General features: G+C 33.0%; 1 long non-coding RNA gene across 1 annotated transcript; it reads right to left on the reverse strand.

Annotated features, from left to right (window-relative positions):
• Positions 1-810: 810 nt before the first annotated feature.
• On the reverse strand, positions 811-8159 carry LOC127711050 (uncharacterized). Its single transcript, XR_007986451.1, has 3 exons — positions 8088-8159; positions 6596-6709; positions 811-1018 (listed from the first exon to the last, which is right to left on the reverse strand). It is a non-coding gene; the product is annotated as an uncharacterized LOC127711050 (long non-coding RNA).
• Between the last annotated feature and the right edge of the window lie 1934 nt (positions 8160-10093).

A 10093-nucleotide genomic window follows, 5' to 3' on the forward strand; every position in this document is an offset into this window, starting at 1 on the left:
ACACTGTTCAACATTAATGCCATCACCTATTGGAAAGTGTATTTGATAAACTTACCGGAGCAGTAAAAGTAAACATTCACAAGCCAAATAATACTGGATGTACATACACTTAAAGTAGCAATACAACCATTCAAAATTGGTAACTGTAAACCATGTCCTTGTCCAAATTTTGTTTGACTTTGAACAATAACTAAATATGAACACAAAGAACTTTCATATAGTTTCTAGTTTATTTTAGTCAAGCAATCTCTCTCTCTCTTTCTCTATCTCGAGCGCTAATATTTCATCCCCCTCCACACACACACACACAAACTTGTTAACATATACATTTGACAATTCACAAGCCAGCTTTAATTAGTAATTCGTTTTGTTTACATGTTTCTTGTTAATAACCAGCTACAATGACTATAACTGTGACATGAAAACATTACCAAAGGTTTTAACTCCGCATTCGTCTTGTTATGGGTTTGGGACAGCGTGAACAAGTACAACCTACACTAATTGGTTCAATATACTGTCTATATGTATACTCTCCATTCACACATCCCGTTCTCCTAAGAACTATTCTGTGTGTGTAAATTTTTTGACAGAGTTTAGGCTTGTGGGAAATTGAACAACGGTTATGGTTGCATTGCTGGTCTGGCTTTCCACAACATTTACATGCACATTCAGCCTCAGTAATAACTCGAGGAATTCTATTTGGATCGATATTACGTACAAAGTACCAGGGACATGTTGATCCTATAGAGACAGGTTCAAATCCGACATTATCAGCAGAATACACAACATTGTTTCTTCTGATGTAATCTCTACAGTTTTTCACTTCACCAATAGGTTCATAGGTAATATTTTTCGTTGCTATAAAAGTATTGTCTGGTACAATATGAGGTTGGATCCAAGTAGTTTCTGTTGATACATCTTCTATTGCTTTCATAAGATCTGGCAGTATGCAAGGTTCTCGGCAGTCTGAATGAAATGCAGTCTGGTATTTTTGCAGTAGAGCATAAAAAACAAACATCTATAAAAAAGAAATGAATAAAATTTTGAATGTATATGAAAACAGATGTTAAGTATGCGTCGATGAGTCAGGAACCTAACAACATCACGCTTGAAAATACATTTATAGATTTTATACAAATCACTGATTGGCAGTACTGTATTTGAAAGTTGCATACTGGGTATTTGAAGGCCGTACTAGTCGATGTAGTTTGCCTGGCTTCAATGAAATTTTGGAACGCCGACTTTGAAATATTTACTCTTTCTTTTCAATTATAAAAGCAATAATTCAATGGAGCTTCATAAAAGGTATTTAATCTAAATGAAACATAATGCTTATCCGCAAAGCGTTGTTCATATGTCAGCGCAATAACTTCATGCCAAAATGAATTGTTGACTAACCCTTTAACAGTGTGACAATTATTATAATAAAGCCAATTTAGGGATTTTTAATGACTGACACCAGTCTTCTGTTGTTTAAGACTGTATTTGCCTCTAGATGTCTTTTGGGGACTGCTTTAGTTTGGTAGCTATCACAATTACGATAGTACTCTTCTTTAGGGTGAATCCATTCAAAGGTTCTATAAGAGGAATTATGCTCGTTAGGTAAATGACACATGTTGAAGAAAATTAAAATATATTTGTATGTATCCAAACAAATGACCCTGCAAGATATATGATAGAAGTTGTTTTCATTATATGGTAATGAATCTAATAATTGTTTATTTATTGCTAACGTCCAATTAGAACTATTTATCCATATTCAGGATCAAAATAATGAGCGAGGTGAATATTTCTTAATTTGTATAAAAATAACATTGTTTCATGTAGATCCCAATGTATTAAGATTTTCCATTCCAATGCCTGTCACCCAATTCAGATACTTTACTCTGATTGAGCAAATTACTCTTTCCTTTTATTCCTTATCATTAAAAACTCTTTAGCTCGACAAGAAGTAGTTGAACCAATTACAAAACCCTAATTATGACGAATATGCCAATCACAACACCATCACCTTGATCTCGTTGGTACTCTCTAAATTCGCCCTAACAAAAGACGAGCTCTGTTTGCATGCCAAAAGACTAATCGGGGGATATGGGGTTTCATCAAAATCCAATACTTCTGTGATTTTTTAAATAAGTTCAGAGGAATTTACAATGTATGTCATTCAAGACAGATAGGTTTCCGCCTATTGAAAGAAGAATGGGGGATACCGATGATTCTAACAAATAGTGATGTGTTTGGGTCATCTAATGAAAGACTTTAATTTTTGCTTCCTAGAACAAGCCTTCAAAGGTAAAAACGAGAAGCATATCGGATCACTGTGTATTCAATATCTGCCTATCATCGACAGCGAGTTGACACAACTGCATGTTGGCATCTCGATTTTTGACTTTTTATTTACAAATTGATTTATCACATGTGCGTTTGAAACAATTGGAGCATCGTATGTAATAAAAAAAGCGTCTATGTGAGCAAAAATCAAGAAGAAGCAAATTTGGAGCGGATGCAGAACACACATTTGTGGAAAAAGAGAGGCGAAAGATACCAAAAGTACATTCAAACTCATAAGTCGAAAATAAACTGATAACGTCATGGCTTAAAAAGATAAAGACAAACAGACAAACAAGGTGCTCCGGCAGGGTAAGCAGATCCTGCTCCACATGTGGCACACGTTGTGTTGCTCATGTTAGTACAAACCCGGTAATAAGTCTAATTCGGTAGGTCACATTCGGGCCGGGGAAGGGCTGATTTCAACTTCACCACTTGGAACTCTTGGTTTAAAAGCTTCCTTGTGAGCAGCAATCCTCAAGCGGTCAATTTCTCCAAAATAGGAGCGGAAAAATCCATAGAACTAGGAATCAAATTGGTGTGGCATTATGCACGAATGGTTAGGTACACGTTAAATGCATCATAATGTAAATTGAGAGAGAAAATGAAACAAATTTGCCAACGAAAAGGGAAATAAGCAACTAGATATAAATGAAGGGAACAATCAGTATGATAGTTAGGAGAATGTTACAAAGACGAAAGCGAAAGAATGCAGTATAGATAAATAGAATATTTACAATGTAGGAAACTAATATTTAAGGTGGCACGGTAGTATTTGCATTTCAGAATTTAGGTTGCTCTTTTGTGTACCCTGCTTAAGTCAATGTATCTGAACAGTGTAATTGGACAAAAAATAGAGTATCAACTGAACATAGATTCCCAAACTGAGGGATGAATCAGGTGTAGAAAAATAGGAAATAATTTTACGTATAGGTGAAAATGAATTTTTGAGAATTTTGTATTCACTGCATGATAAAAGACCTAAAAGCACTAGTTGCCTTAGGTTTTTAAAGATAGCAAAAAAAGTAAACGGTCATGATACATATTCAAATTCATTTCTGAATATTATAATGAAAGTACTTCAGTTGATTGTGTATGTAGAATTTTGGGCAGTGTTAGAAAGTGGTGAAAATTCTAAAACAGCTATCATTATCCCTATGGGCCAGGAAATACAACCGTGCCACCTTAACTGGGATATATATGTTTACACTAAAACAATAAAGAGATTTTATTTTACCTGTTCAATTTGTAAGTTTATCAATAAAAAGTTGATTAAGGTCAACTAGAATAAAAACAGCCCTTAAATTCCACCCCTGGGAGTGAAAATTGCTGATTCAGCAAATTTTGCCTGATCTGTGGGTAATAATGTAAAAATTTACCTAGAAAGTAAAATTCATAATTTTTATAAAACTTGCAGTACATTTTTAATTATAAATGCTCGCTTTAACTTTTCGCAGTGTCTGATACATGTGCAAGAACTGGAATTTGAGACGCGACATATTTTAGTTGCCTGTACGTCCTATAATTTTCACCGAAATAAATAAAGTGCATAATTTCTTATTTTTTTCCACACAAGTACATCTATACTAGTTTTCTTCAGGTTTAATTTGTAGTTCTGTGGTAACATGACACCAGTATGAGCTTTTTTGGAACCAGTAAGTGGTTGAGGGGTCCTTACTTATTCATTTAGTCCTCATATTTAGCTGAAATAGAGATATCATTAGGGGTTTCTTTACATTGACAAGAGATTTTTTTTGGACACAGAATGTGATTATGATTGTATATCAGCAAGATTAAATAGTTTATTCATTTTCCATGCAAATGTCATGAATTGTTTTGATTTTCTGACCCTGAAAAGCACAATAAAGGTAAATTGATTATGTAAGGGGACATAATTTAACTTAATGCATACATGAGAAATAGACAAACAGTCAACTTAGAGATATATTCTAGTACATGTATTGTCAAAAAGATTTTAGAATAATAGTTAACTGCCATCTAAAGAATCTTGTTATGTTGTCATAATAATCTGGAAATACTTAAAGGAATGTACATGATGTAAGGCATGCTGTAAAATTAAGAATGGACTTTACTATCATTTTTCATGATTTGGTACTTAAACTGTTTCTTTAAGTCAGATTAACTAGAAATAGAGTTGGCATTCCAATAATTCCTTCTGAATCACCATGTTTTACGTCTGTGTTGATTTGAAACATCATATATTTGGGTTTTGTTCACTCCTTAAGTAAAAATGGTAAGATGAAAAAAAAATGAAAATCTGCCAGCTCGGGTAGGGGTATAATCTATTTTATTTTTGGTAAGAAATAAGTGCAGACTAGTATTCTTTATTGTAATATGTTTCCTAGTAAGAAGTCTATGCATTATAAGTGTCATGAATGGTTTCAAGTTTGTGATGTCTTTGATAAGGTGACACGGTAGTATTTGCATTTCGGAATTTAGATTGCTCTTTTGTGTACCCTACTTAAGTCAATGTATCTGAACAGTGTGATTGGACAAAAAATAGAGTATCAACTGAACATAGATTCCCAAACTGAGGGATGAATCAGGTGTAGAGTAGAAAAATATGAAATCATTTTATGTACAGGTAAAAATGAATTTTTGAGAATTTTTTTAAATTTTGTATTCACTGCATGATAAAAGACCTAAAAACACTAGTGGCCTTAGGTTTTAAAGATAGCAAAAAAAGTAAACGGTCATGATACATATTCAAATATATTTCTGAATATTATAATGAAAGTACTTCAGTTAACTGTGTATGTAGAATTTTGGGCAGTGTTAGAAAGTGGTGAAAATTCTAAAACAGCTATCATTATCCCTATGGGCCAGGAAATACTACCGTGCCACCTTAAGATTGCCCAGAATTTACAGAATTTTGACGCTAATCACCTTCCGTAACTTTAAAAGGTTTAAAAAATATTCTGATCATGATTAGAAATTGGTCATACCTTTCTAATGGAGTAATATTAGGTCGAATAATTTTTTTAATGTTTACTTATTTTGAGAGAAACTTTTGTTTCATTTCTTACCTTTAAAGCTAAAAACTGATGCATTATTCTGCTGTTTATGTGGGAATAAAAACTAACTGCCTCAAACCCTTATATATCAAGTCGTGGGAAAATAACATATTATAAGACAAACGATAAAAAGGGTTTATCCTTTAATTAGTCTGATATAAGTTTATATTTTTGCTTCTTTTCGATACTATTGGTCAATATTCACCATATTAAACTAATTAATTGTATACAAAACTAGTTAACAATGGGATCAAATACAAGCATTTAGTAATTCAAATTTTTATAGATCGCACGATAAACACTCTTTCAATTATAGAATATACATACTGAAAAGTATTGTTTAATGATTAGGTACATGTATATTTTAAAAGGAAGATAAATGATGGCGGAACAAATTTGACTTTATATTGTTAAATAGATATCACCTTTACGTGCATAAAACAATAGCAATAGGAAATAACTATGATTTATGATCTTTTATAAAACAGTTAATTCCTGATAAAATTATGATATGAAATATCGTTTTATTTTTCCATAGTTAATTTTTTTGGGGGTATCATTTGTTGTTTTGCCACTTCTTCTTCTTTGAATATACAATAAACCATCATGCAGGCTGATGATTATTTATTGTTGCATATGTGGCCTATTCGAAGTAAAAATTAATTATACATTTGACCAAATAAAATTCAGGTGTGTGAAGTGTGTTCGTGTATTGATTTTTTTAAAACCAATATCTTTCTTGTATATTTGCTTTTAAAACTTCAAATTGCCTAGGAAAAAAAAACTAGTGAAAGTGTCAAAATTGCCACTAGCAATATGAGTATCAGTTGCTTATCCAAAAAGATATTTTGCTACATGATGTCTTAATCAAATATGTTGATATGAGAAACATCGTTTCAAGAAGGTTGCTTCTGGTTATATTATATCGTTTCGAATAGATTATGTGTAAAATTCGTAAAAAGGGGGGGGGGGGGCATACTTTTGTAGTCGGGTGAGCACTGAGACATCAAGTACTACACCCTTTTCATTAATTTTAATATAACAAAATACACACCCATACCCTTTCAAATTATTTTTACAAACAATAGACCTATTATGATATTTATAGAGAATGTATTAGATTTGAAAAATATCTGATGAATTTATGACTGGTTTTAGTCGCATCTTTGATAAATACCGACATTTGATTCAGTTTCAGATATCTATGATGTATAATATGCAGCTAACCTTACCATCTATTCAATCTGATTTCTAAATTTCTCGTCTTTATCAGACATTACTCATGTTACTGTAGGTATTTTGGAATAGTACCTTATTCAACACGGCTCATCTCTACCACTCTGTATCTAAAAACGAAAAGTTTGTTTTGAGTAAATTAAATGTTCATACCAAACGTCGCGTACTGTAGTACTGTTTACAATTAGCTTCATGTAATGAATTCGAACACTGGTTTCACATTAAATTTATTCTCATCTGTACATCTGTTTTAATAACCTGTATATGAGGATTGTTCACGTCCAAGAATCATTTGATTCCATTGAAATTGAAGGGAGGGGGATTAAACATGCCCCTGTATGTTATTGAAAAAGAAAAGTTTGTTTTATTAAAGTAATAAAAAAGATTTGTCCCACGAAAATGAAAGGTCGGTACCTTCAGAAAATCGTTCTATTGATTAGGAGAACTTTGACATTCTAAAGATGCCCAACACCAGTGTCAAATATTTCATGCATGTTCAGGACGAGAACAAATTCATTATAAATACAATACGTAATTCTTGTAATAAAGGCCGTCCGGGATGAAGATCGGGGAAATTTGGACTGCCATAATGGCATTGGAAAATGAGAGTATATTGGATAGGGACAGAAATTTTGCCTTGCAACAGGCCACCTACGGACCCTTCAAAGAGTTGTTGCAAGGGTTCATAAAATGCAGAGAGCGTGGCACTCTCTCTACACGAGGCATCGGATTTAATGTCCCCATTCTGACCGGACGTTGCTGAGTACTTGTACCTCAAGCACAGCCAAACGGATGCTGCACTTCGGCAAGGGTTTTACTGCCGATCGGAAGAAGACCTAAGTTACCATACCTCTATTCACCAGTCACCCTTGGTGTGATTTTGGAAAATAAAATGCTAGACTGGTACTAACAGTAAAAAAATAACCTTAGTCCTAAACAGGATAAAAATGAATGTTCTTTTTTTTTTTTTTTTTATTTATTGCAGGACTTTGCAAGAAAAAGTTGTGTACCAAACGTGAAAATAATTTTCGCGCTAAATGAATAAGATGCACTATCAACAGGTGTAAAATGAATAATCCATCAGCAGAAAAATCCCCCCTCCCACTGAAAATCAAATGTTCCACTAAAACTATTGAAATCTATTCATACTTTTAACTGAGCAATTTTTGATTTTTTTACATATAAAAACATTAACTTAATTCATAACATTATTATAATCAATTGTGTTTCAAGATATGTAACTTCCTTTAATATTGATAATAACATCCATGTTATTAATATCTATCACTTTACCCACGTGCACTGAATGCCTACATTGACTATCGACTGCACGTAGCCAAAACTTGATATAAACTACATGTAAACATTGATTTTTATCAATGGGAACGCTATAGAGTTTACTAGTTTAAGTGTTGAGTACACTTACACCACACCGAGTTAAGCTTAATCTAAACAAGAAATAACTCTTAAAATACATTTCAAACTCACCACTTGCACTTGTGAAACATAGTTCAGTGTATTAAAGTAGAGGATCTACTTTTTAAATTCCTACAATCAAAATTTAATAAACTTGACCATGACATTAATAAACGCTGATGAATGCTTAACTCCAATTTAACGAGGGGTATCAAGTTTTGCACGACAGGTAGCTTATTATCCTGCACTATATGTGGCGTCGACCTATTTTATTGAGGAAATTATATTTCTTTTCATTTGGCCTGTATGCCTATATTTCAGTTGAAATTGAGTTATTTCTCTTTTGTCCTGACGATGACTGGCTTTCAATTTGATTGCTTACACATATTGTTACCACATGTAGTATTTAGTCCGATTAAAATGAGCGAAGGAGTATATGTCAAACAGACTCAACCCCACTTATACATTAAACCAAACCAAGAACTCTAGAGGTCATGCAACTTACTGTTTTCAATAATAGACATGACTTTGTCCATACCACAAAACAATAATGGCTACTTACTAAAAAAAAGTCCTTGATTGAGTCAGAAGTATGATAGAAATGTTAGTGTGTTGTTTTATTTCATATGTTTTCCTTTGAAATTTGGCATCTGTTTTTTTTTTTTTTTTTCACCTAATGGTTTAGTATATAAAAAGAGTCAAAAGATACCAAAGGGACAACACAAAATCATAAGTCGAAGAAAAACAGAAAGAAATAACCATTGCCACAAAGAAAAACGATGAAATGACAAAAACCATTACTACATAGAAAAGTTAATATTTAGCAACACGAACCAAATAAAAAACCGTGGCAGATCTCATGTGTTCCGAAAGGGTAAGCAGATCCTAGTCAACTAGCGGTTACCGTCGCGTTTGTTTCCCATGGAAGTAACAATTATGCGATATGTCGCATTCGGTGATGTTACAATCAATGAAACAGGACTGGATTTGTGATTGTGGCTATAAGATAATTGGAATATATCTGTGGTCATCTGTTTCGGTCAACCAAATCATGATGGCGTCCATAATTTTTTTCCAAAGGGTTATATCTGTAGCATAAGCGGTCTCGCGGTAAGATTGAACGAGTTTATTTTGACACTAATTGATTGGCAAGAATAGATAAAAGAAGAATTAGAGTATACGTCAATGAGTCAACACCCCAACGACAATAATAAGATAATCACATCACACACAAATAAGTAAATTACATCGAGAGGCCAACATACAGTCTAAAACAAGAGACAAGTATCTCTGCAATTTATCAAGCTCTGTATGTGTATTTTTCCCTTTGAAAGATCCCAACAAAAAGAACAGATAAAGTAATTCCCCCCCCCCCCCCCCCCAAAAAAAAAAATCTTAAATGATATGCAAAAAATAAATAAATAAAAAAACAAACGAAAATATAGTAATGAAGTGACTATCACAAAGACGTCAAGATAAAGAGTTAATACTACAAGTTTGTTGAAGGTCGTACGGTAACCTATAGTTGTTATCTTCCATGTCATTTTGGTCTTTGGTGGAGAGCTGTCTCATTGGCAATCATACCACATCTTATTTTTATACTTGGTTGAGAATATTAAGATGAAGCACATCTGTCTAGATGCTATTGATGTGGGACCTGGTTGTTGTCTCACTAACTTAAAATACAAGTTCAAAGTTTAACATGATTTTATTCAGTTAGTAAATTAATCGGCCTTACTTTACATATCAATAATCTCTAGAAAAAACGTGTTTAATCGTATTATGAACGATACCCATTAGATTTTTTGGTGAAAATCTGAATCTAATGAATGATTTTTGTGATCGATCGTGGGATGTTGCTCTGTCATTGAATTGGACATAATTGTACATAATTTTAAAGAACACACATGCAGCTGAAAAGCTGTGTATTTTCGCAAAGATTTATGGACTTTTTTTATAATTGTCCTCGTTTAAAAACACTTTCGAGGGAATTCAGCTTAAACTGCCAGGAAAAAAGTGTAACAAGTGACTTTATCTAATGACTTTATTCCTCAACATACTTGAGACACTCATGTATA

Source organism: Mytilus californianus, unplaced genomic scaffold, assembly GCF_021869535.1.
Source record: "Mytilus californianus isolate M0D057914Y unplaced genomic scaffold, xbMytCali1.0.p SCAF_8, whole genome shotgun sequence".
Classification (NCBI taxonomy): Eukaryota; Metazoa; Mollusca; class Bivalvia; order Mytilida; family Mytilidae; genus Mytilus; species Mytilus californianus.